Genomic DNA, 26,472 nt, shown 5'->3' on the forward strand with positions numbered 1-26,472 from the left:
GTCAAAGCTAGAATCTAGAATCATTATGCTTTCCCATAAGATATGACCAGAAACGTGACTTCCTGGGTCACGGATTGCTAGACGGAATTCACACTTTAGTCCACTGTTGACAGTACCAAGTGACCCCAAGGCAAGAATTTCAAGCCGCAGTCATCAAGACTTAACAGGTAGAATGCTTTAAAACTCTGTTCCCATTCTAGACTAAAGGTTCAATGGTCATTTAGTTTGCTATAATTTATCTTTTCTAAAGGTCTGCCTCAAGCCCGGCAAGATTTGTTTTTGCCGAAATGAAAAAACATCTGTTTGAGATTGGATTCTCTATCACCTTGCTTCCTCCTTCTGGAATGGTACTCTCATATCTCTACATCTTTCTGCTTATCTTTTAGCAAGTTTATCTTCTCTCCTTGGTTGGACGCTCCACAGTGACTCATTCATCCTATGCCCTGACTTGTTTCCTAGTCAGTGCGGTCTTCTATCTCTTCCTCACTTCCGTGAATTTATGAATGGCCTTCAGTGAGGCCCTCCAGGTATTTACATACCTCCTTCTTCTTCCCAGATTTCATGAGGGAAAATAGAATTGGAGCATAAAAGGGGCAAGATATAGTGTTAAGAGTTAGCTCTGTACTAGGCAGACAAGTAAAGTGATTTGCCTATGTTTTCCCATGTTACCCAGAAAGGTCAGTTCGATTCTCCCCATTTTATAGGTAAAGGTAACTAAGAAAGATGACATAAATTGTTAGAGATTAAGTATCTGTGATATTTTCTTGCCTGCTTTCTTAACGCTGTGAATTATTTTTAATCTCTCGGTTCATAAGTAGTCTGAGGAATTTGTTTTTTCCATTGGTTTGTGTTGTGAATTCATATAACTAACGAAATAAATGTAAGAAAAATGTCTATGCTTTAGTTTAATAATAGCTAATAATCTTGATACCCAATTGAAAAGAAAAGAAATTAAGTATTAAAGCCATTTCACTGTTAAGTTATCAATTCACACACATCCCATTCAAAGCCACTTGCATTACTCTGTTACTCGGTATTTTTACATTATACTATATTCCCTCTTTGCTTTTGTTGTTTCTTCTCTTAGGGGTACCAAATAAGAAAAGTTTCTAAACAAGAATTTTTTTTTTTTTTTTGAGAAGGAGTCTCACTCTTTTGCTCTGTCTTGGCTCACTGCAAACTGCATCTCCCAGGTTCAAGTGATTCTCCTGCCTCAGCCTCCCAAGTAGCTGAGACTATAGGCACATGCCACCACGCCCAGATAATTTTTTTGTATCTTTAGTAGATACAGGTTTCACCATGTAGGCCAGGCTGGTCTTGATCTCCTGATTTTGTGATCTGCCCTCCTCAGCCTCCCAAAGTGCTGGGATTACAGGCATGAGCCACTGTACCCGGTCTTGAAATGTTGTTTTTTATTCTTCATGATATATCTTTATAAGACTAGTTATAATATTTACATAGTAATTTCCACACGTCAGCAATATTTTCTAATAATTATTTGAAATCCTGTGCAATGCCATGGGATTTCAATTAACTAAAATGAATCAACTCTGTCAGGCCTCTGAGCCCAATCCTGCACATATACATCCAGATAGCCTGAAGCAAGTGAAGAATCACAAAGTGAAAATGGCCAATTCCTGCCTTAACTGATGACATTACCTTGTGACATACCTTCTCCTGGACAATAAGTCTCCGGAGCTTCCCACCAAGCGCCTTGTGACCCCCGCCCCTGCCCACAAGAGAACAACCCCCTTTGACTGTAATTTTCCACTACCTACCCAAATCCTATAAATTTGCCCCACCCCAAACTCCCTTTGTTGACTCTCTTTTCGGTCTCAGTCCACCTGCACTCAGGTGATTAAAAAGCTTTATCACTCACACAAAGCCGGTTTGGTGGTCTCTTCACATGGATGCATGTGACATTTGGTGCCGAAGACCCAGGACAGGACTCCTTCAGGAGATCAGCCCCCTGTCCTTGCCCTCACTCCATGAGGAGAGCCACCAACAACCTCAGGTCCTCAGACCAAGCAGTCCAAGGAACATCTCACCAGTTTCAAATCGGGTAAGCCATCTTTTCACTCTCTTCTCCAACCTCTCTCGCTACCCTTCCATCTCCCTTCCAATTCTAGTTCTTTTTCTTCTCTAGTAGAAAAAAAGGAGACACATTTTATCCGTGGACCCAAAACTCCAGTGCCGGTCATGGACTCGGGAAGACAGTCTTCCCTTGGTGTTTAATCACTGTGGGGACTCCTGCCTGATTATTCACCCACACTCTATTGGTGTCTGATCACCGTAGGGATGCCTGACTTTGTCATTCACCCACATTCCCTTGGTGACAAGTCAATTGTGGGGACGCCTGCTTTGACTGCTCACCCACATTGCAGCCCACAGCTGCTCACTACCCACTACCCACCTTCTCCGTGTCTCTACCCTCCCTTTTCTTTGGGCTTGCCTCCTTCACTATGGGCAAACTTCCACCCTCCATTCCTCCTTCTTCTCCTTTGGCCTGTGTTCTCAAGAACTTAAAACCTCTTCAACTCACACCTGACCTAGAACCTAAATGCCTTATTTTCTTACGCAATATCGCTTGACCCCAATACAAACTCAACAATGGTTCCAAATAATCAGAAAACGGCACTTTTGATTTCTCTATCCTATAAGATCTAGATAATTCTTGTCATAAAATGGGCAAATGGTCTGAGGTGCCTGACATCCAGGCATTCTTTTACACATCGGTCCCTTCCTAATCTCTGCTCCCAATGCGACTCGTCCCAAATCTTTCTTCTTTCTCTCCTGTCTGTTCCTTCAGTGTCTACCCCGAGCTCTGAGTCCTGTGAATCCTTTTCTACAGACCCATCTAACCTCTCCTCTCCTTCCCAGGCTTCTCCTCACCAGGCCAAGCCTGATCCCAATTCTTCCTCAGCCCCTGCTCCCGCACCCTATAATCATTCTATCACCTCCCCTCCTTCCACCCAGTCTGGCTTACAGTTTTCGTTCTGTAACTAGCCCTCCTCCACCTGCCCAACAATTTCCTCTTAAAGAGGTGGCTGTAGCTAAAGGCACAGTCAAGGTTAATGCTCCTTTTTTCTTTATCCAATCTCTCCCAAATCAGTTAGCATTTAGGCTCTTTTTCATCAAATATAAAAACCCAGATCCATTCATGGCTCATTTGGCAACAACCCTTAGATACTTTACCACCCTAGACCCAGAGGGGTCAGAAGGCTGTCTTATTCTCAATATGCATTTTATTACCCAGTCTGCCCCTGACATTAGAAAAAGCTCCAAAAATTAGATTCTGGTCCTCAAACACCACAACAGGACTTAATTAACCTTACCTTCAAGGTGTACAATAATAGAGGAGAGTTGCAATTACTTGCCTCTGCTGTGAGAGAAACCCCAGCCACATCTCCAGCACACAAGAACTTCAAAACGCCTAAGCCACAGCGGTCAGGCATTCCTTCAGGATCTCCTCCCCCAGGATCTTGCTTCAAGTGCCAGAAATCTGGCCACTGGCCAAGGATGCCCACAGCCTGGGATTCCTCCTAAGCTGTGTCCCATCTGTGCAGGACCCCACTGGAAATCGGACTGTCCAACTTGCCCGGCAGCCACTCCCAGAGCCCCTGGAACTCTGGCCCAAGGCTGTCTGACTGCTTCCCAGATCTTCTCAGCTTAGCAACTGAAGACCAACGCTATCTGATAGCCTTGGAAGCCTCCTGGACCATCACAGACACTTTGGGTAACTCTAACAGTGGAGGATAAGTCCATCCCCTTCTTAATCAATACAGAGGCTACCCACTCCACATTACCTTCTTTTCAAGGGTGTGTGTCCCTTGTCTCCATAAATGTTGTGGGTATTGATGGCCAGGCTTCTAAACCTCTTAAAACTCCCCAACTCTGATGCCAACTTGGACAATATTCTTTAATGCACTTCTTTTTAGTTATCCCCAGCTGCCCAGCTCCCTTATTAGGTCGAGACATTTTAATTAAATTATCTGCTACCCTAACTATTTCTAGGCTACAGCCATACTTCATTGCTGCCCTTTTCCCCAGTTCAAAGCCTCCTTCACATCCTCCCCTTGTATCTTCCCACCTTAATCCACAAGTATAGGGCACCTTTACTCCCTCTTTGGTGACCGATCATGCACCCCTTACCATCCCATTAAAATCTAATCACCCTTACCCCGCTCAATGCCAATATTCCATCCCACAGCACACTTTAAAAGGATTAAAGTCTGTTATCACTTGCCTGTTACAGCATGGCCTTTTAAAGCATCTGAATTCTCCTTACAATTCCCCCATTTTACCTGTCTGAAAACTGGACAAGTCTTACAGGTTAGTTCAGGATCTGTGCCTTATCAGCCAAGTTGTCTTGCCTTATCCACCCCATGGTGCCAAACCCATATACTCTCCTATCCTCAATACCTCTTTCCACAATCCCTCCACAACCCATTATTCTGTTCTGGATTTCAAACATGCTTTCTTTACTATTACTTTGCACCCCTCATCCCAGCCTCTCTTTGCTTTCACTTGGACTGACCCTGACACCCATCAGCCTCAGCAACTTACCTGGGCTACACTGCTGCAAGGTTTCAGGGACAGCCCCCCTTACTTCAGTCAAGCCCAAATTTCTTCCTCATCCATTACATATCTTGGCATAATTCTTCATGAAAACACATGTGTTCTCCCTGATGATTGTCACTGGCTAATCTTCCAAACCCCAATCCCTTCTACAAAACAACGAATCCTTTCCTACCTAGGCATGGTTAGGTATTTCTGCCTTTGGATACCTAGTTTTACCATCCTGACTAAACCAGTATAAACTCACAAAAGCAAACTTAGCTGACCCCATAGATCCTAAATCCTTTCACCACACCTGTTGCCACTCCGGGGAAGCTGCTCCCTCACTAGATCTCCCTAATTTATCCCAATCCTTTTCATTACACACATCCAAAGTACAGGGCTGTGTGGTCAAAATTCTTACACAAGAGGCAGGACCTCGCCCTGTAGCCTTTCTGTCAAAACAACTTGATGTTACTGTTTTAGGCTGGCCCCCACCCACATGACAGTATCTCTCTGATCCACCCGACATTCACTCCATTTCCCCACATTTCCTTCTTTGCTGTTCCTCACCCTGATCACACTTGGCTTATTGATGGCAGTTCCACCAGGCCTAATTGCCACTCACCAGCAAAGGCAGACTATGCTATAGTATCTTCCACATCTATCAGTGAGGCTACCACTCTGCCCCCCTCCACTACCTCTCAGCAAGCCAAATTCCTTGCCACAATACAGGCCCTCACTTTTGCAAAGGGACTACCCATCTATATTTATACTGACTCTAAATATGCCTTCCATATCCTGCACCACCACGCTGTCATATGGGCTGAAAGGTTTCCTCACTACACAAGGGTCCTCCATCATTAATGACTCTTCATTAAAAACTTTTCTCAAGGCTGCTTTACTTCCAAAGGAAGCTGGAGTCATTCACTACAAGGGCCATCAAAAGGCATCAGATCCCATCACTCAGGGCAACACTTATGCTGATAACGTAGCTAAAAAAGCAGCTAGCATTCCAACTTCTGTCCCTCACAGCAGTTTTTCTTCTTCTCATCGGTCACTCCCACCTACTCCCCCACTGAAACTTCCACCTATCACTCTCTTCCCACACAAGGCAAATGATTCTCAGACCAAGGAAAATATTTCCTTCCAGCCTCACAGGCCCATTCTATTCTGTCGTCATTTCATAACCTCTTCCATGTAGGTTACAAGCTGCTAGCCTGCCTCTTAGAACCTCTCATTTCCTTTCCCTCATGGAAATCTGTCCTCAAGGAAATCACTTCTTAGTGTTCCATCTGCTATTCTACTACTCCTCAGGGATTGTTCAGGCCCCCTCCCTTCCCTACACATCAAGCTCGGGGATTTGCCCCTGACCAGGACTGTCAAATTAACTTTACTCACGTGCCTTGAGTCAGGAAACTATAATACCTCTTGGTCTGGGTAAACACTTTCACTGGGTGGGTAGAGGCCTTTCCCACAGGATGTGAAGGCCACCATGGTCATTTTTTCTCTTCTGTCAGACATAATTCCTTGGTTTGGCCTTCCCACCTCTATACAGTCTGATAATGGACCGACCTTTACTCATCAAATCACCCAAGAAGTTTCTCAGGCTCTTCCTATTTGGTGACTCCTGGTTTTACCTCAAATCACCACCCTTAAGTCTCTCTTGAAGTGGATAGAAGATCTTCAGTGGCAAGGCACATTCCAATACTTTCACCCTGATGAAGTCCTATTCTTTACTTTTATACTCACTCTTATTCTTGTTCCCATTCTTATGCCACCCTCTACCTCTCCCCAGCTATCTCCACCACACTATCAATCTCACTCACTCTCTCCTAGCCATTTCTAATCCTTCTTTAACAAACAATTGCTGGCTTTGCATTTCTCTTTCTTCCAAAATCCCCGAGGCCTCGACTTACTCACTGCTACAAAAAGAGAACTCTGTACATTTTTAAATGAAGAGTGTTGTTTTCACCTAAATCAGTCTGGCCTGGTATATGACAACATGAAAAAAACTCAAGGATAGAGCCCCAAAACTTGCCAACCAAGCAAATAATCATACTGAACTCTCTTAGGCACTCTGATTGGATGTCCTGGGTCCTCCCAATTCTTAGTTCTTTAATACCTGTTTTTCTCCTTCTCTTAATCGGACTTTGTGTCTTCCATTTAATTTCTCCATTCATACAAAACCATAACCAGGCCATCACCAATCGTTCTATACAACAAATATTCCTTTGAACAACCCCACAATATCACCCCTTACCACAAAATCTACCTTCAGCTTAATCTCTCCCATGCTAGGTTCTCACACTGTCCTTAATCCCGCTTGAAGCAGCCCTGAGAAACATCACCCCTTATCTCTCCATACCAGCCCCCAAAATTTTCACCACCCCAACACTTCAACGCTATTTTGTTTTATTTTTCTTATTAATATAAGAAGACAGGAATGTCAGGCCTCTGAGCCCAAACCTGCACATATACATCCAGATGGCCTGAAGCAAGTGAAGAATCACAAAAGAAGTGAAAATGGCCAGTTCCTGCCTTAACTGATGACATTACTTTGTGACATTCCTTCTCCTGGACAATAAGTCTCCAGAGCTCCCCACCAAGCACCCTGTGACCCCTGCCCCTGCCCACAAGAGAACAACCCACTTTGACTATAATTTTCCACTACTTACCCAAATCCTATAAAACTGCTCCACCCATATCTCCCTTTGCTGACTCATTTTTCAGACTCAGCCCACCTGCACCCATGTGAAATAAACAGCTTTATTGCTCACACAAAGCCTATTTGATGGTCTCTTCACATGGACGCGTGTGATAAACTCATGATCTCCTTCTAATTTTTTGCTTTATTTGGAGTCTTCTCAACTTGCCTTTTTTCTCTTCTAAATGATCAGATTATTTCTTAGATGTAATACATGTGACTCCCCTTGTGCTTTTTCCTTTGAGTTTTAAGAAAGACCTTTGAAATACACACAATCTTTTATTTTGTCAACAGAAGAAAAAGGGGAATTATTTGGTTTTAGATTATTTGATTTTAATTAAAAAACAAAGGTATTTTACATTTCTCTCCCTTTTAAATGAAGTGACATTCATGTTTCACACAGTCATAGTTGTACACAGTCCATGGTCTATTTAGTTGTATCCCCCTTTCAAATACCATTGCTAATCTGATTGTATTTGCATTTTTCCTCATGGGATTTAAACATGGTCTTCACAGTCTAAAATAATAAATATATCTTCATCTTTCTAAGAAAGTAGGGCAAATAATTAAATGTGCAAATTGATAAAATGTGTTAGCAATGTGTAAAAACATAATTTTTTTAATCTTCCAGGACTTCATTAATAATCCAAACATAGTCTTCTATGGTTTGTTTTTTCCTGATCTTTAATGTAGTATCAAATATGGGCTTTATACTTAATAGTGAAGTGCATGTCTCTAATCTATTTTTATTTTCATTTATACCTTTTAATAAAATGGCCTTTGTGCTACACTGCATGCCTGTTTGAGGAATTCTCTGATTTTTTGAAAAGTAGAAAGAATCTGTTCTTATTTAAAGTCATTGTGTTCTTGATTGATTTAATTTGTGCTATGACTTGAATGTTTGTCCCTCTAAAATTCATGTTAAAATTTTATTGTCATTATAGCAGTAATAAGAGATGGGTCCCTTAAGAGGTGATTAGGCTATAAGGGCTCTAGCCCCATGGGTTGTATTAGGCTCCTTATTGGCCCTCTGAAGGTTCACTGAAAAATCAACTTACAAAAGACAGAGAAGAGGCATCCAAATTTATTTATCATGTATACACAGGAGCCTTCAGAAGAGGACCCAGTCTGTCAGTGAGGTACAGAAACTTAGATACCATCTTGTGGTTGTAGAAAGAATGCAGGCTCAGAGGATGGCCAAAAACAGATTATGTTGATAAATCAGGTTTAGTGGCAAGAGAGGACATGAGGGGGAGAAAGGAAGAGACCTGACCAACAAAGGTGACCATGTTATGTAGATGAAGCCTCATACATAGCAGTCCTCAGAATAGACCCTAAATATCTCTTTTCAGACCTTTAAAGGTGTCAGATTCACTTAATCTCTCCTAGATCTTGTAAAGGCCTAGAAAGGGAAGGCCTGGCTTACTTAACGGAGATTCTCAATAGAGGCAAATTTCCCCCACCTCAGTTTGTTGGTCCTGTTGTAGCTATTTCAAGACATGTCAAAGAAATATATTTTGGGGTAAAATATTTTGATTTCCTTCATTATAAAAGGTTGAGTTTACCCCCCTTTTGCCTTCTCTCTTTGCCTGCTGCCATGTGATGTTTTCTATTGTGCTATGATACAGCAAGAAGTCCCTCACTAGATGCCAGCACCTTGATACTGGACTTCCTAGTCTCTAGAGCTGTGAGTGAATAGATTTCTATTTGTTATAAATTACCCAGTTTGTTATATCAGCTCAAAACTGACTGCAAAACTTGATTCTGAGTTTGGTAACAAAGTCATGCTGGGAAAAATTAATTATTATATATACTGCGTTGTCTTTCTATTGCTTTGGGGAAACTTGATTAGATAGGCATGCTAGTTAAAGAGGTTGAGAAGGGAAGAATTAGTTTTTGAAACTGCCTTTGCAAAAATTGTAACAGTGAGAAAATTATGACACTGAAAGAGATCTGACCTAACCAACTCCAATGTGCCTTTAACCTCCAAACTGCCCTTGTTCATTCCTGGATGTAGGACAAACTAACTAGAGGAGGAGTTTAGTTTATAGTTTAACTTTGAAACAAAGATGGTAACATCCGTTTCCTGAAACAAGCCTTCTCCTTGCTTGGTGACTAGACCACCATTGTAAAGTTAACAAATTAGCTACAAAATTAGAAATTATGGGTTAGGAGTCCAGTAGAGGTCACAAGATTTCTAACCTCCCCAATTACCTCTATAGATAACATCACTATTGTAAAACCTGATTGGTGTTCAAGATATTTTTCAGACCCTGCATTCTTTTTTTATTTATTTATTTGTTTTTTTTTTGAGACGGAGTCTTGCTCTGTCGCCCAGGCTGGGGTGCAGTGGCCGGATCTCAGCTCACTGCAAGCTCCACCTCCCGGGTTTACGCCATTCTCCTGCCTCAGCCTCCTGAGTAGCTGGGACTACAGGCGCCCGCCACCTCGCCCGGCTAGTTTTTTCTATTTTTTAGTAGAGATGGGGTTTCACCGTGTTAGCCAGGATGGTCTCGATCTCCTGACCTCGTGATCCACCCGTCTCGGCCTCCCAAAGTGCTGGGATTACAGGCTTGAGCCACCGCGCCCGGCCCAGACCCTGCATTCTAATGGACTAGCTGGTGTCACCTAGACTGGTAATCTGCCTCAACTAGTTGTGATTCTACCAAGGAAGAGAAGACAGCAATAAGAACCCACTTCAACCCCCTACAATTTTATATCTGACATGACCAATCAGTACTTCCCTCTCCCTTATCCCCTACCTGCCAAATAATCCTTGAAAAACTCCAGTCGCCAAATTTTCTGCAAGACTGAATTGAGCTGGAAAACTCCAGTCTCCCATTTAGCTGGCTTTGTGTGCATTAAACTTTCTCTACTGCAATTCCCCTGTCTTGATAATTCAGCTCTATCTGAAGAGCAGGCAAGAAGAATCCATTGAGTCATTACATTTTGACTCCAAATTTTGATATCATGGGCTGCATTCGCCAAATTATTACCACTAGGGAACACATCCCAGTCGTGGCACCAAAGTATGTTACCAGTGGTGAATCCTTGTGGGTCTATAGCAGCCTCAATTCTTGCCTGCTCGGAAGAAATAATTCAACCGAGGGGCATAAGGCAGGGTGAGAGACAAAGGTATATTTTAGAACAGGAGTAAATGTGTATTAAAAAGCTTTAGAGCAGGAATGAAAGGAAGTAAAGTACACTTGGAAGATGGCCAAATGAGCAACTTGAGAGATCTAGTACATGGTTTAACCTTTGACTTGGGTTTTTATATGCTGATATTCTGTAGGTGCAGTCGCTTGCCAACACTTGGAAAGGGCCACATGTGCAGTGTGCTTACTGGAGTTATATGCATGCTCACTTGAGGCATTTTTCCCTTACCAGTTGAGTGTTTCTAGAGGAAGGTAATATACCAGTTAAATGCCACCATTTTGCCTCTCAATGCACATATGTGAGCCTCCTCATCCAGCTCCTGAGATCTTATTGGGAAGTTACTGATTACCAGTTTCAGGTGTTTTTATTTATTGGGTGACTGCCTTTCCCTGGCACTGGCTGTGACCAATTATTATTTTAGATAGACAGTGTAACAACCACCTGGTCATTACCTGATGGTCGCCTGACATTCCTGGTGCAGGAAGGGCCATCTCCTGCCCTGCTCATGTTTGACTACCTACGAACTAATTTAGTAAAATATTGCACTTTTATTTTCCTAAAAGGCTACATACTGGACATGACTAATGCAGGGAGATGAATGCATTGTTTGGGGTGAAAAAAAATTCCTTGGCTTCTCTTTCTAGAACAGATTGAGTGGACATTTAGAAACTCTTCAGCCCAATTCAACGACAGAAATTCTTGTCACTCTGATTCTACAAGACCCTTTAAGAGGTGAATATGAGAATGTAAGGATATTAATACATATACTCCTCCACATTGCTAGTAGAATATTGAACTCAAAGGAGGCCTCCTACCCTCAACCAACATGTCCCATGTTGATGCAGTAAAAATAGACTAATTAGTAAGAATTAGCTCCAAACTCAATTATAGTGTGAGCTCTGGTAAATACAATCTATATTCCTCTGAAATATCTTAGGGAGATCTCTCTTGAAAGCCATTTCCTACACCTGACAATACTGCTTTAGGAATACTTCTAGATTACATTTTTGCTACCGTTTTTCCTTTCTGTATGTCCAGAGAAAATTCCTTTCAAATCTAACTGCCCAGTGTCAATCTATATGAATATACAACAAAGGCTGCTGCCTACTATTTTTATTAGAGCAGTAACTTAGATGATAATAACTTCAACTATACATCTCTTGGTTAGCCACGAACTCAGATTCAAAGCCTTTGGTCAATTATTTTCTCAGCATCACATTGCGTAATTATCCTCTTGACTCCTCCATTCACGATTGGCTTTCTCAATTTCTTTTTTCAGTGGCTGCTAGAACACCACATACTTTTACCACACTGCCCTATATTCTTAATCTCTTGACAGAAAACTTCTGCTACTTATTCATTTGAAACATGGATCTTCCCTGAAAGTACCTCTTTCCTTATATTCTAATTGAAAGAAAGCCTTTTATTTTTTCACCCTAAAGAATCTGATGGCCTAGAGGTAGCATTAGCACTTTCTTAGGTCCTACATTTTTTTTTTAATCCTAAAGCAAAAATCACACTTTCATTAAGATTCGTAACTGGGTATGCCATTATGTACTGCTCTTTATTTATGTCATCGTCTGTAATCTTGACTGCTCACATTTATTTACTGTGGACTTTGAAACATGACTCTTAGTCTTCTTTACTCCTACAGTGAAATCAACCATCACCAATTGGGCCATTTCAGTGTGTAGATGACCTTTCCAGCAAATAGCCTCAAAGTGACTTGACTTTAATATCAACATTCTGATCTCATTTCAATCTTCCAAACTACTGACACAGAAATACTGAAACAGTCATCACTCAAATTCTTTTGCCTGAAATTTTGAAATTTAAAATTTCATCATCCTACCAAATCTTCTGCTCTTTTGGGTCTTCTACTCCAGTTCCTTTTATTGATGGAGAATTTTGGATTCTCTTTTCCTCCAATTACTCACAGCACATAACCCCTCTCATAGCTTTATTTTATTTTCTCCCTTTGCTTGACACCTTGATAGTTCATTTCAAAAACTTTCTTGCCATTCTAACACTCTCATTCCTGCACCTAAAAATCATGAATGTTTTTCAGATCATCTGTCTTATATCTGTCTGACCATCCATCTTATTATTTGCTGTACCCAGACTTCTGAGTTCTGTTAGAAAAAATAAAGCAATTGTGTGAATTAGTGCCAACTCTTTGGTCTCCAGATGGGTTTTCAGCATAGCTAAGCAGTTCTTTTTCAAGTCCTGGTTCTGTTCTCGCTCTAATTTTTCATATTTGCCATTTTTAAACCAAACTAATAACTTGATACTCTCTATTCCACCACTATTTTCCTATTTCTCAAGCAGATAACTTGCCTCTTAGTTCAGAGACATTTTCCTGGCTATTCTGTATTATACTTCCTTAATTTCACACATCCAAATTTGAAACTGTGATATTGTCATGCTTTTCTGATAATAAATTTGTGCTTTCTCCATTTTATTTCCTATTCTTGTTTCATCAAAAATAACTAGCTCTCTTTTAGTCTCTTACTTCAAGGATGTTTCAGTTAGTGGGGCTAACAGAAACTGCCTTCCTTTTCGTTTGTTTGATTTTATAGTTGAGATGAATGAACAGATGATAGTAAATATATCTAAAATCCACAGTGAAAATCAGAGCATTCCTTAGGGGAAAAAAAGAGTGATAGTTCTATACCTAGCAAAATACTTTTCAGAAATGAAGATAAAGTAAAGATGTTTTCAAAGAAAAAAGCTAAAAGAATTTGTTATCAAAAGACTTATCCTTCTATATATAGTAAAGCTTACAGGAAAATGATCCCAGATGGAAGCCCAGAGCTTCAAAGAAGAAATAAAGAGCACCAGATATGGTAAATTTAATGATCAAATATAAATTATTAATGACTTGATAACAATAAAAATATCGTGTGCGATTGGTAACATGTAGTTGTACAAATATCAAAATAATAAGGTGTTGAATGAGTTAAACTGTTGTAAATTTTTATATCAGCTAGAAAATGGTAAAAGTACTAATTTTAGGGAGATTCTAAGGTGGAAGGATTGTTGAGCCTGGGAGGTGAAGGTTGCAGTGAGCCATGATCATGCCATTGCACTCCAGCCTAGGTGACAGAGTTAGACACTTAGACACTGTCTCGAGAGAAGAAGAAGAAGGAGAAGGAGAAGGAGAAGGAGAAGGAGAAGGAGAAGGAGGAGAAGGAGAAGGAAGGAGAAGGAGAAGGAGAAGGAGAAGGAGAAGGAGAAGGAGAAGGAGAAGGAGGAAGAGGAAGAAGAAGAAGAAAAAGAGAAATACAAAAATTGTAAAATTATAACTAAAATCCTAATAAGAGGAGAATATGTATAATAATAAAACAACTTATCAATAGAAGACAGAGCAAAGAGGAGGAATAAAGAAAAAAAGATGGAACAAATAGAAAATAAATAAAAAGATTTTACAGTTACACTTAATAATGACCATAAATGAACTAAGAACTCCAATTAGAAAATTAGACAATAAAATAATAGCCCATTACAACAGAATACGGTACACCAAAATATGCCACTTTGGCATAAGATCATTTTAAGTTGAAAGCAATTGAAAGGAAGCAGGTGTAAGAAAAGTCCTCTGCCTGCTCCCTGTTTGCCAAAAAGCAGAACATAAATTTACAAAGGTATCCCTCCTCCCCTCTTATACCAGAAAGGACAAAAATTAATCACCAGACACCCTTATCTGCCTGGAGGGGGTACCACAGAAATCTACATAACATAACTGTCCTAATTAGCCTTTATCTATCATTAGTTTATTTCTATATTTGCCTTCCCACATTTTGCCACCCATAGAGACCCAAGGCCTTTTCCCTTTGTCTTGTCACTTCTCTAAAAATTTATTGTTTTTTGTTGAAGATGCTATCTATATAAGCTGAATTTTTAAGCCACCTCTTTGAGATTTCCTCATAGGTATCTCTCGAGTATCTATGCAATATACATGTTAATAAACTTCTGTTTGTTTTTATCTTATTAATCTGTCTTTTATTATAAGGTCCCTAGCCGAGAACTTGGAAAGGTAGAGGAAAACTTATCTTTTCCTTCCCTATACCAACCATATACCATTTATAAGAAATAATTTTAAATAAGTAAACATAAAGAAATGAAAGTGAAGGAATGAAAAAGATATACCAGGGGAAAAGATTCTACTTATGGACAAGTATCATTGAAGTGAAAAACATATTAAAGATACAGGGGAATATTCTCAGATTAATAAAAGGCAATTCAATAGAAACATAGATTTGAAAATTATATACACCTAACTAGGTGGCTTTAAAATATATAACAATCCAAATGGCCATAGGAAGTAGAATGCATACATATATTATGGCCTATTTGTATCACAGAAGATAATATACAATGAAAATGAATGGCTTACTGTTACCTGCAAACCCTGGACAAATCTCAGGGACAAAGTGTGCCAAACACCAGAGTTCATAGGAATGAGTTATTTCATGCAATGCTCAAAAACAAGCAAAACTAATTAGGTGAGGCTAGAAGTCAGAATAATGGTTACCTTTGAGGAGGAAGGCAGGTAATACCTGAGAGAGGTCGTTAGCTAGGTATCTGAGATGCTACTAATGTCTTTCTCTTGATCTGGATTGTGAGAACATATGTGTGCTCACATTGTAAAAATGTGCCCAGTTTACTAAAATAGAAAGTTGGAATTATATTTACAACAAGACAGTTGGTGTTTACCTTACATATCAACAGAGTTAAGTAAAATCCAGATCACAATGTCTGTGTGTCAAATACCTCTCCTCATTGTGTCACTGTTTAAAATTCAGATCCTTGTAGCTTTCCCCTGTAGGAAACTCTGAAGACATGAGTACACAATTTGCCTGAAATAATGCTTAGGAGTACGATGTCTTGACTAGCATTAAAACAATGGAGGATGTTATAAAATTTTATTTTTAAAAAATGCAAGAATAATTAATGGGCAATTGTTTCGTATATTTATTGGCTCTTTAGGCTGTGTACAGCAGTTTTCTGCTGTCATTTACTCTTGCCCAGGGCCTGCCTCTAGGTCACAGTCAGAGCTCTGAGGTGTTCTAAAGATAGATCCAACTCCACAAAGCATTAAAAGAAAAATAATACTTAACTGAAACTGCATGGAGAGACAGAGAAGAAATTTACATAGCATAACCCATGTAAGAAATTTAATCCAATTTCCTTTAGATATATCAGTTTTCCCCCAAAATGTTTCTCTTCCCTCTAGTCTTTTCATCTTTCTCCTCCTTTCTTTTTTCTTTCTTACCACAACCTATACAACATCTTTTCAGCAGTTCAATAGTATCTACCACTTAGCACATCAACATTCGTAATTAGCTGAATGGCAATACTTTAAGCACAGTTGTAACGTAACTCAGTTCATCTGAACAATTTGGTCATTTGAAATGTTCTGCCTTATATTTTGAGTCATGAAGTTTTGAAATAGAAAACTAAGGCATCAAGATGTGAAATGATGTTTCCCAAGCTTACATCAATAATTAGTGAAGCATGAAGTTAAATCCTTGACCCAGTTCTCCTGCTACTGAATCTATCTTCTTCATCACTCACTAGGGTCTTCATAGAAGGCATTGTGCTAGATGAAGAAACAAAAATAAAAGATTGCCTGTCTTCAAGTGTTTGAAATCTTGTGGAAAGAAAGGACACATGTATAAATAGCTGTAATCTAGTGAAGAATATGAAACCTGATATAATAGAGGTGCATGTCATTGAACCACAGAGAAGGCAAAGAATAATTCTGGGAGGAAAGAGAAAAGATGGGCATGAAAGACTTGAAGAGAAGACCATTGATCTGACAACACTCTGGGGTTGTGTAGCTGCCAGTCATGCTTATCTAATTCTAAAATAATACTAATCATTGCTTTTCATATTCTGTTTTCTGTTTTCTTTTCAATTTAGTAATTAAATCTCACCAAGTTTCTCTAAAAGTTTTACTTTATTTTAGTATTTAAATTATGTCCATCACTCTTAAGAGGCATATTGGGCTTTTCTAGAACATGTAACATGTTACAACTTTGTGGCAGCAGTTATTTATATAACGTGCCCAAAGTTCAACATTTCATTTTATTTACTTATAAGTGACATTTGGCTGAATATCAACATCTGAACTATATGAATCCTTTATCAGTCTAATGGAGAAGTATTGATATCAAATACCCAGAGAAACAAGTCACTGATCATTGTATAAATTTTATCCATCTCTGCCTTTAATATCTATAATATTATTTACTGTTATTTTGAGTCAAATATAGTAGTTGAATGTATTGTTATAGGTTACATTGGTATGAAGACTTCTCTACTTTTGATTAATATAACAAAAAACCAGTTTTGAAAAGATGACCCCTCTTAGCTCACTTTCCTCTTGCATGTTAAATTGAACACTAAGCCCTCTCATTCCTACCACCTAAATGTCTCTCAGCATTCTCTACTTCTTTCCATCCCTTGTTAGTTTCCTACTGCTGCTATAGAAATTACTACAAGCTTAGTGCTTTAAAGCAATACATTCTCATTCTTTCCAGTTCTGGAGGTCAGAGATCCAAAATGGGATTCACTAGACCAAAATCAAGGTATCAACATGGCTGCATTTCTTCTGAAGTTTCTAAGGGAGAAATAATTTCCTTACCTTTTTCAGCTTCTGAAGTCTTCCTAAATTTCTCTGCTTATAGCCCCTTTTCTACATCTTCAAAGCAAGTAGTATGGCATCTTCAAATTTCTGACTCAAACTTCCTCCTCTGCCTCACTTCTACTTTAAAGAGCCCTTGTGATTATGCTAGGCCTACTCATATAATCCAGAATAATGTTCTTCTTTTAAAGTCAGCTGATTATTTTAAAGTTCACCTGTAACTGCAATTGCTTTTGCCATGTAACATGACATATTCACAGGTTCCAGGTATCAGGAGGTGGACATCTTTGAGGGGTTATCATTTGACCTACCGTATTACCTATAGTCGTGGTTCTGGCCACTATCAGCCGTGTATTGAATGTCTGCAGGAGTCTTTTAACTGGTCATCATGCTTCCATTCTACTCCCCTCCGAATCCTTTCAGTACACTGCAGCCAGAATGATCTAACCATATATACTTCTTATCTCCAAGCCTTTAGAATGATGTTCAAATTATTTAATATGAATTTGAAGGCTATACATGATCTGAGCTTATTCAAATCCCCAGTTTCCTCTCTGATCACTTCTTCTGCAATTGTGCCTTCTACTTTACCTGTATTTAATGCTTTTCACTTCCCTGAATGAGTCACATTCTCTTGCCTTTACATACTGCTTCTTTGCTTGGAACATGCTCCCCACTTTTGATGTCTTGGTTAACTCCTCCTTATCATTTAGATCTCTGCTTTGGTGGCATTTTCTTCAAACATCTTTTCTTAACCACTGCTGAACATACAATCATCCAGGAAACTTAGGCTTTTATCATATGTGATCCTTTAGAACTCTGCACTTTTTATATCAGAACGCTTAACACACTCTAGTATATTGTAAATACAATGTGTTCATTTGCCTGTATTCCTGACTACATGGTAAACTCTAGAAAGGCAGAGACTTTTCCGTCTTATTCAAGGTTGCATCTCCACTCCTTATACCAGATCCTGGCATGCCATATGCACCAAATGACTGTTTCTTGATTGCATGATATCCTTTAGGAAAAATAGAGTGTATTAGTCCATTCTTGAGATCCACAATTATGATTTGAGAAGGCAGACTGTCTGAAGACAACTAATGTGCCTCACTAGTCCCTGCTGCTATAAGGACATACCTGAGACTGGGTAGTTTATAAAAGAAAGAAGTTTAATTGAATCACAGCTCAGCATGGCTGGGGAGGCCTCAGAAAATTTACAATCATGGCATAAGGGGGAGCAAACATATGTTTCTTCACATGGTGGCAGAAAGGAGAAGTGCTGAGCAAAGAGGAAAAAGACCCTTATAAAACCATCAGATCTTGTGAGAGCTCACTATCATGAGAACAGCATGGGAGTAACAGCCTCATAATTCAATTACCTCCCACCAGGTCCCTCCCATGACACCTCGGGCTTATGTGAACTACAATTCAAAATGAGATTTGGGTGAAGACACAACCAAGCCATATCATAGAGTCAGCTCCACTTCACCCATCACCAAATTGCAACTCATTGCACTTCCTCCAACCAAGACCAATATATTTTAACTGTAGATTTTAAGATTTTACTTTGATTGTTGAATGATGTTCAGCACTTATACTTGAGATCCACAATTATGATTCAAGAAGGCAGATTGTCTGAAGACAACTAATGTGCTTCAGTAGTCCCTGGCCAAAAAGGTGAGATAACAGCCAAGGGTATCATAGAAAGATACTATGGCTGTGCTAAACTATATCTGCAAATATGGTCCACATTATGGGCCTGCAGATAACACAGAGCAAAAGCTGAGCTCCATAGATGTGTGCATATCTGTGTATGCAGAAGGGAGTTTGGGAGGTGCTTGAATGGTGGGATAAGGAGGAAGAGGGGGAGAGTGTTCTAGAAGAAAACAGAATGAACTCAGTCACATATAAAGTCTCTGTGATTAAATCTCAATGTGTCAGCAGTGGCTTTGTATAAAGAGAAATAACAGACTTCCCTCTTCTAATATTTTATTTGATTATTATTTTATTGGACCTCAGGTAAACAGAATTAACACAAACTCTCGGTTCATCACACATTATTTGTAAATAGCTAATATTCTAAAACAGGAAATAAAAAACATATTGCTGGGTATTCTGCTCCTAATATGAAGGTAACATTTGTCTTCCAGGCACTGAATTAGGACTGCAATGTACTTATGCAAGTCTTAGCATCCTTGTTGGTAAACCCCTGGACATAGAGAGCTTGTTCACTGTGATTTGACAACATCAAGCCTGAGAGTGTTTTTAATAATAACACAAATGTTAGTGTCAGAAACCCTGTGGAAAAATGTAACTTCTTTCACAACTAATATTCAGATATAGTAGCCTTTCCTACAGATAGCTGGACTGGTAGAACATAAAACGAGCCCTTTACATATTCATTATTCATCTAAAAGACAAGTAGAGTGGGTACACTGGGCAATAATAGCCCGTATGTAAAAGAGGTCAGTGATTCCAGGTGTCATGTGAGACTCTTTCTCTCTGACCATCTACCAACCTGATCCTCTATTCTACTCTCTTTCCACTCATAATGCTTATCATGAAGAAGAAAGCTGGCATTTGGAGCCTACAGTATCTGGTAGGGGAACCCCCTATGAGACATGAAAGGCATTCTCTGTTAGTCAAGCAAGAAAAGCCCCAGAGACTGGAGTTTGGCAGGCACAGCAGTAGCACTGATGGCCACCCCCAGGCATCATGAAGATCTGTGGTCTGGAAATTGACAATGAGTGGACAGCAACCAAGTAGGAGGACAAAGCTCAAAGGATCAAAAGGAAAGTGACGAGAAAAGACAGCAAGGCAGAGAGATCTAATCATAAGGCATGGACAGCAGCTGTGAGTGTGGGAACTAGATTAACCTCCTTCCCCCTCTTTTTTTATTCAATCTCAGCTCCCACACATACAAACACAATGAGCCAGAGCCTTTCTTATAATAATCAGGAAGGGGGTGACAATAAATATAACCAATTACATCTGCTGAATACTTCAATCATATTCTCTCATTAGCTTCTTACAATAACCATGCAAGGTTGATACTACTACTATGACACTTATTTTTTTGATGAGACTAAATAATGCTTAGCAAAGTTAAGAAACTGACGATGGGATAAAGACTATCATAAAGTAAGTTGAGGCTCGTGGCAGTGAGAATGAGGGGCTTGCTCTATTCTTTTTCTTTCGTATATACATACTGGCAGTGAAAAAGGGAATAATCGATCCTTTTACTGTATGTTCCATGAGTGAGTCCAGTTGCTTTATATGTCTACATCTATAAATATACGGAAGATATATATGTGAGAGAGAAGGGAAGAGAAAATGGAAAAGAAATGGTCATTATGATCTTTGGTGGCAGGGAGAGGCTGAACTTGAGACTATTTGTTTCTTTGACATTCTAGCCATCTAAACTTTAGGGTTAGAAAAATATACTACAGACATTAACAGATATCCATGCTTGGGGTAAAAAAATATATATATTTGGTGACAATTTCCCATAGAACCTTGAGCCATAGTTGCTATATGCAAGTGATTTTTCAGTTTCAGCCATAAATCACTCCTGTTCAACAGAAACCTCCTGGTCAGGTTGCAGTTAATGAGTGGTCCTGTGGGAGCCCACCTTCTCACTGCACCCTCTGACTCTTTGGTCACAAAGTCAGTACCTGTACCCAATGTCAGTCCTCCAGCGGAGAGTGTCATTGTCTTTGCTGTAAAGAAGGAGCTGGTCCCCCCACTACCCAGGACCCTGCAGTTACCACACAAATGTAAAAAAGTGACCTCAAGATCTTAAGACTAGCCTGATTTCTCAGTGTGCCTTTCATATTTCCAAAAGTAGCCACAGGACCAGCTCACTCACCCCTTGAAGCTGACTGAAGTTTCCTTCTTTGGGGCTGCCTGGGTTTTGCCTTTGAAGTTTAAACCTGGGAGCAGTTATCTGCCAGCACAGATAAGCATTCCCAGGGCTTTTGCAGGCGGCCCATCCTAACAAAGGAGGGATAAGACCTCTGAGTGTGCTTTGCCGTCTACCAACTTGCAGGGGAATAGAGAGTAATCAGGGTTCTTTCCACAGGGTGCTCCAAGAGTGAATCCAATCAAATTAAAGGAAAGTCAAAGAGAAAAGATAAAATAGCTTCAAAAGAGAACCCACAGCTGTAGACTTGCTTGTCAATCAGCAGGGGCCACAAGCCAATCAGAAGTGAAGTTAAAAATTGAAAGAAAAAGCATTTGAATCACTTGCATTCCACCAGCATAGCAAAAAGAAGAAAAAGCTGGTCAATTGGCACAAGGTGCAGAAAAAGCTGATAATCAATCAGTACATGTAAGTATGTTAATATACATTACACATGCCTATCTGAATTGGCAGGATTTTTCAGTGTTCACCCGTGATTTGAGTACCCTCATAGGCTACTGTCCTTAATCCCACAAAGCTAGTATAACCAAAATAATCAACAAAACTATTAAACAATAAAGTATGTCAGCTTATTTGGTAGGGAAATCTAATTTTGTAATTGGTGTGATTTTTTTTCCCCTCACCGATGTAGCAGTGTGCCTGACCATCTTAAGAAGGTAAATAAATCTTCATGTTCTTAACTATAAGGAGTTCTTATGTTTATTTCAAAAAACAACACCCAAAGAAGAATACACCAGACAATACCACCCAGTCTTCTGTTCAGGAAAGATCAGGGTCATTTAAGCAACGGAGCTGGGTAACCTGTGAGCAGGAAGGAAATGAAGGCTTGGAGAAGCCAGGAGTAGCAAAACCAGACAAAAATGGTTAGCTTGCTAAAATAGGAAGATGATGACATTTGAGAAGGTTATGTGTTAGAAACACATTATATACTGGTGTGCGGCATCACTGGTAATGGAATGATAACAAGAAGGAGGCTTTTGGAACACATGTTGAAGCCTTGACAAGATTTCCAATGGGTTCATGAGAAGTCTGCAGTCAGTGAGGTACACTGCTCTCTGGAGAATCTCTGTACCCTCTTGAAATAGCACAACCTGCCCAAAGGAGTAACAGGAAAGATGGTAACAGTCAAGGATCAAATCTGGACCCATCTCCATTTTTTCTGGCATTATGGTAGGCGGTATAATGGCTTTCTACAGATGCCACATCCTAATCCCCAGAAGCTATGAATATGTCACCTTACATGGCAAGAGGAACTTTGCAGCTATGATTGATTAAGGATTTTAAAATGGAGCAATTATCATGGATTTTCTAGGTGGGCCCAACATAATCACAAATGATGTTTTAAGAGGAAGAAAGGAGCATCAGAGTCAGAGAAGGCGATGTGATAACAGAAACTGGCATCAGAGAGAGACATTTAAACATGCTACATTGCATCTTTAAATACAGAGAGACATTTAAAGATGGAAGGAGTCAAAAGCCAAAGGATGCAGTTGACCTCTTGAAACTACAGAGGGTAAAGAAATGGGTTCTCCTAGAGACTCCAGGAGGAACACAGTCCTGCCAACTCATTTTGGATTCTGAACTCCAGAAGCGTGGAAGAATAAATACGTGTTAAGTCACTAAGTTGGTGGTTATTCATCACAGCAGCAATAGAAATGAATATAGCCATCTTTTAAAATCAATATTCTTGCCTAATCTATGACACTATGGAAAACTTTGCAGCTTTTAGAAGTGACAGACTATACATAAACGGAGAGCCATGGGTGGTTGTCATATAAACAAGCTGAGTGAATATAATAAGAAAAGAAGAGGCCTATAGCTCAATATATATTACAAAATAGTACCATGTATTTTTAAAATGTGCATACCTGACACACCAAGGCAGCTGATGTTGATGAAGGAACAGAAATGGGAACAGGGAAGGAAGGGGTGTAAAAATGAATCAATAAACCAATTAATCAGTAAAGTATGATTACCTCTACTTTCTGTGCCTCAGTTTCAAACATTTTCAAAAAACAGTTTGTCCATTTATATTTTAAAATGGGAATTCAAGCTTTATCTTTGTAGCTACACACACGCACACACACACATCTATTTATCTACCTATCTAAAAAATCCAGGAGAAATTGTGACTGATTCTGATAACCAAACTATCCCTGAAAAATTAACACATTTTATGGCTAAGCAGAGTTAATGAAAATTTCGTTTACCGTAATGGAAATGTTGCTTGTGAATTATTCTTTACTAGGCATTTTTAAGATCCTTACTGTTGAGATGATTACTTTATGTTCTCTCTCACATCCTCTGATTTTCCTTCTACAAATGTAATGCATCACTGATCATTTTGTACAAGTACAATGGCTCAATAAGAGAAATTGCTCCTTAGTCTCAATGTAATTTAGACATTTTAAAAAGACTTATTTTAAGCAGGAAGTCAGATTGACATTTGCATTCCAGCAATTTCTGAATCACAAATTAGCCTGATGACAATTAGTAGGTATCTCCTGCATTTTCTTCTAGGTAAGACCTGTAATGCATGCTCTTAGCAAAAAATTAAAGAGGAGAGAGAAGGAGAGATGGAGTAAGAGAGACAGAGGGATCTCAAATCAAAAGTATTTTTAAATATCACAACAATAATCAGAAAAATAAAGTATTTTACAGACCATATCAGCATTGTAATTACTGAATATAAAACTGAAGGAAACTTTGATTTACTCAAGAAAGAAATGAATCTTCTAGATCTTGAAAATCTTTTTTTATGTAATAATTATATTTTTAGGGGAGCAGTGAGTCAAGCGAGACTCTGGATGTTTGATTGAATGAAATTAATTTGCTATTTATCTGTGTGTAATTCAAATGAAAACAGTCTGTGTGTGTGTGTGTGTGTGTGTGTGTGCACGCATGCATGCATGTGTGTGTATGTGTGTGTATCTGTAAAGAAAGGGTAACTGTAAAGAAAATAGCATTAGATTTTGTAAAGAAAAATCAGTTTTATCCAAACATTACATAATAGTTGTGGATGGTATGAACGAAATTTTGAAAATATTTTTCCTAATTTTAAGAGAAAAGAATATAGACAATTTCCCTGAAAAACATGTATGATTTGCAAATTCCTTGGCAGTAATTTGAAAACTTTAAATACAGCATGGATCTTTGTGATGAACTAGCTGCCCAAGGAGTGAAAAGGGTGATGCTAATAATTATTGTCTTTTTTTTTTCTTTCATCTCTTATAGCTGAAATAATGCTCTTCCACCCCAAAGGTGTATTCCACCTCAGAAAGACTTAAAAAGTATAGAGAAAATAAGATTTTTTCTGTCTTAGGAAGTGATTCCTGAGGCAGAATAAATAACTTCAAGTAGAATAAAAGAAATACAGCTTATTTTTATTCCATGAATATTCTAAGCAACTAAAACATAAAGTTCTATGACCTCGATTGGCATTGTAAATAGGTAAATCCTGAAAGAGCAATGGGTATATTATATTCAAGATTGAGGGCTGTTTATTCCTCAAGGGACTCATGGTAATTCTTTCCAACTTTTTACGGACTTTTAGAAAAGTAAATTAATTTCCCAATATAGGCTGTTTTTGTTCTCTGGTGAAGATAATGCTCCTCAAAGAAAATGAATCAAAGTACTCATCAACTGTGAAAAATACTCATGAAAACATCCTGACAAAAAGAGAGAAGGGTTGCTAATACTACCAGTCGCTTCCCTGCCCAGAGAAGTGACCTCAAGTGTGCTTAAGAACTAACTAAAAAAGAAGTCCTTTTGAAATGTTATTATTATTTTTAAAACTACATAATGGGCTGCTTTTTTCTCTTTGTTTGAGCCAGCATTCCAGTTGGGTATGCTTTCATGCTATACAGATTCTATTTCTTCACAATCAAAATTCAACCTCAGTAATACCTAGCGTCTTTCAATGGACATCAACACATGACAGCGTATACAAGTTTCATTTATTTTCCAGAATGTAACCAAATGACTGTAATAGCTCATCTGGACCTGTGTTTCTTTTGCATTTGGGGCCCTTACCTTATTAGTGATAATAAACTCTTATATTTCAATTCAAATAGATATATCCTAAGTAATGCCCAATGAGTTTAAAGAAAAATATCAGAAAATTATAGTGCATTTTAGTCAAAATGATGTACAAATTAGCTTTAATGATTATTTTTCAAATAGTTATGGTGTCTTGGTAAGACAATTGATTTTAACAATGTGTGTGATTTCGAGGTCAGGAGATAGAGACCATCCTGGCTAGCATGGTGAAACCCTATGTCTACTAAAAATAGAAAAATGAGCCAGGAATGGTGGCAAGCGCCTGTAGTCCTAGCTACTCGGAAGGCTGAGGCAGGAGAATGGCATGAACCCAGGAGGCGGAGCTTGCAGTGAGCCGAGATCGTGCCACTGCACTCCAGCCTGGGCGCGAGAGCGAGACTCCGTCTCTAAAATAAATAAATAAACAAACAAACAATGTGTGTGATTTGAATGATACGGCTGTTTCACTGGTTTAGAACTTATGCTGTCCACATCTGTTGGTAGATCAGAACCCAGAACGGGGGGAAGTTTAGGGTCCACTACATGAGCAATATCTCTTACCTTGCCATTCGCTTTGATTAACTGAATTCAAAAGATAATAAATGTAAGAAAATAAAGCATTATTTTACAAAACATGAAACCTTATACAATCATTGCATGAGAAAAATATTTTATGCAATAGTCAGGAAGCATCCTTATTTTTCTCTCTCCCTGTCTCTTTAAGCTTACTGCGTTGGTTGGTGCTTCCCTTGACTTTGGATGACTACTCCAAGAAGCCCTTTGACTTTTCACGTTTTATGCAATAAAACTTCAAGTCACACAACATCATCTCACTTAGTAAATAATTTTCCAATAAACTGCATTTTTGTTTTAAAGTTTAAGTTTCTCTCCCTTCTTCAGCTTGTATCCTTTGCAGTCTGATATCTGCTTCTCTGTCCTGTCTGTATTTTTGCCATGGAGACACACAGAATAAACCTATAGTCACACTCCTGACCTTTACATATTCAAAGACCATGCCATTTCACTTTGTGCCTCCTATTTTTTATATTAAAAATTATACATACTCACAAATTCTTTCCCACAATCAGGATTGCCAGACCTTTCAAAATCTGAACACCCTTTTATTCATTTGTCCCAGGTGCTATTGATCTTTTTAAAAACTTGTCCAGAATATAAGATAATTACTCCAGATGAGGATGTATCCAGAGCATCCTCTCCAGTGTCTGTTAACTTGATGCTATTCACCCAAATTGTTGGGCCTCCTTGTTGGTTTCTGTGAACATTCTAAAGATTCCATTCTGTATTTAGTCTCGAAGACAAAGTTGTCAGATAATTGTATTAACTCTTTGGTATTATCCATTACTTATGTCTCTTCTTTATCTGTTATAATAACACAATAGCCATGTATAGACTTACCTGATGACAATACCTTGCCTTATA

General features: G+C 39.0%; 1 long non-coding RNA gene across 1 annotated transcript in view; it reads left to right on the forward strand.

Annotated features, from left to right (window-relative positions):
- The window catches only part of LOC139357004 (uncharacterized), a 50,499-nt gene extending 24,606 nt beyond the window's left edge, over window positions 1–25,893 (forward strand). Inside the window, exons 2-3 of the long non-coding RNA XR_011609609.1 lie at window positions 21,154–21,402; window positions 25,757–25,893. This is a non-coding gene — a long non-coding RNA (uncharacterized lncRNA). The remainder of the gene's footprint in view (window positions 1–21,153; window positions 21,403–25,756) is intronic.
- Window positions 25,894–26,472: the final 579 nt, after the last annotated feature.

This window comes from Macaca nemestrina, chromosome 11 (assembly GCF_043159975.1).
Source record: "Macaca nemestrina isolate mMacNem1 chromosome 11, mMacNem.hap1, whole genome shotgun sequence".
Lineage (NCBI taxonomy): Eukaryota > Metazoa > Chordata > Mammalia > Primates > Cercopithecidae > Macaca > Macaca nemestrina.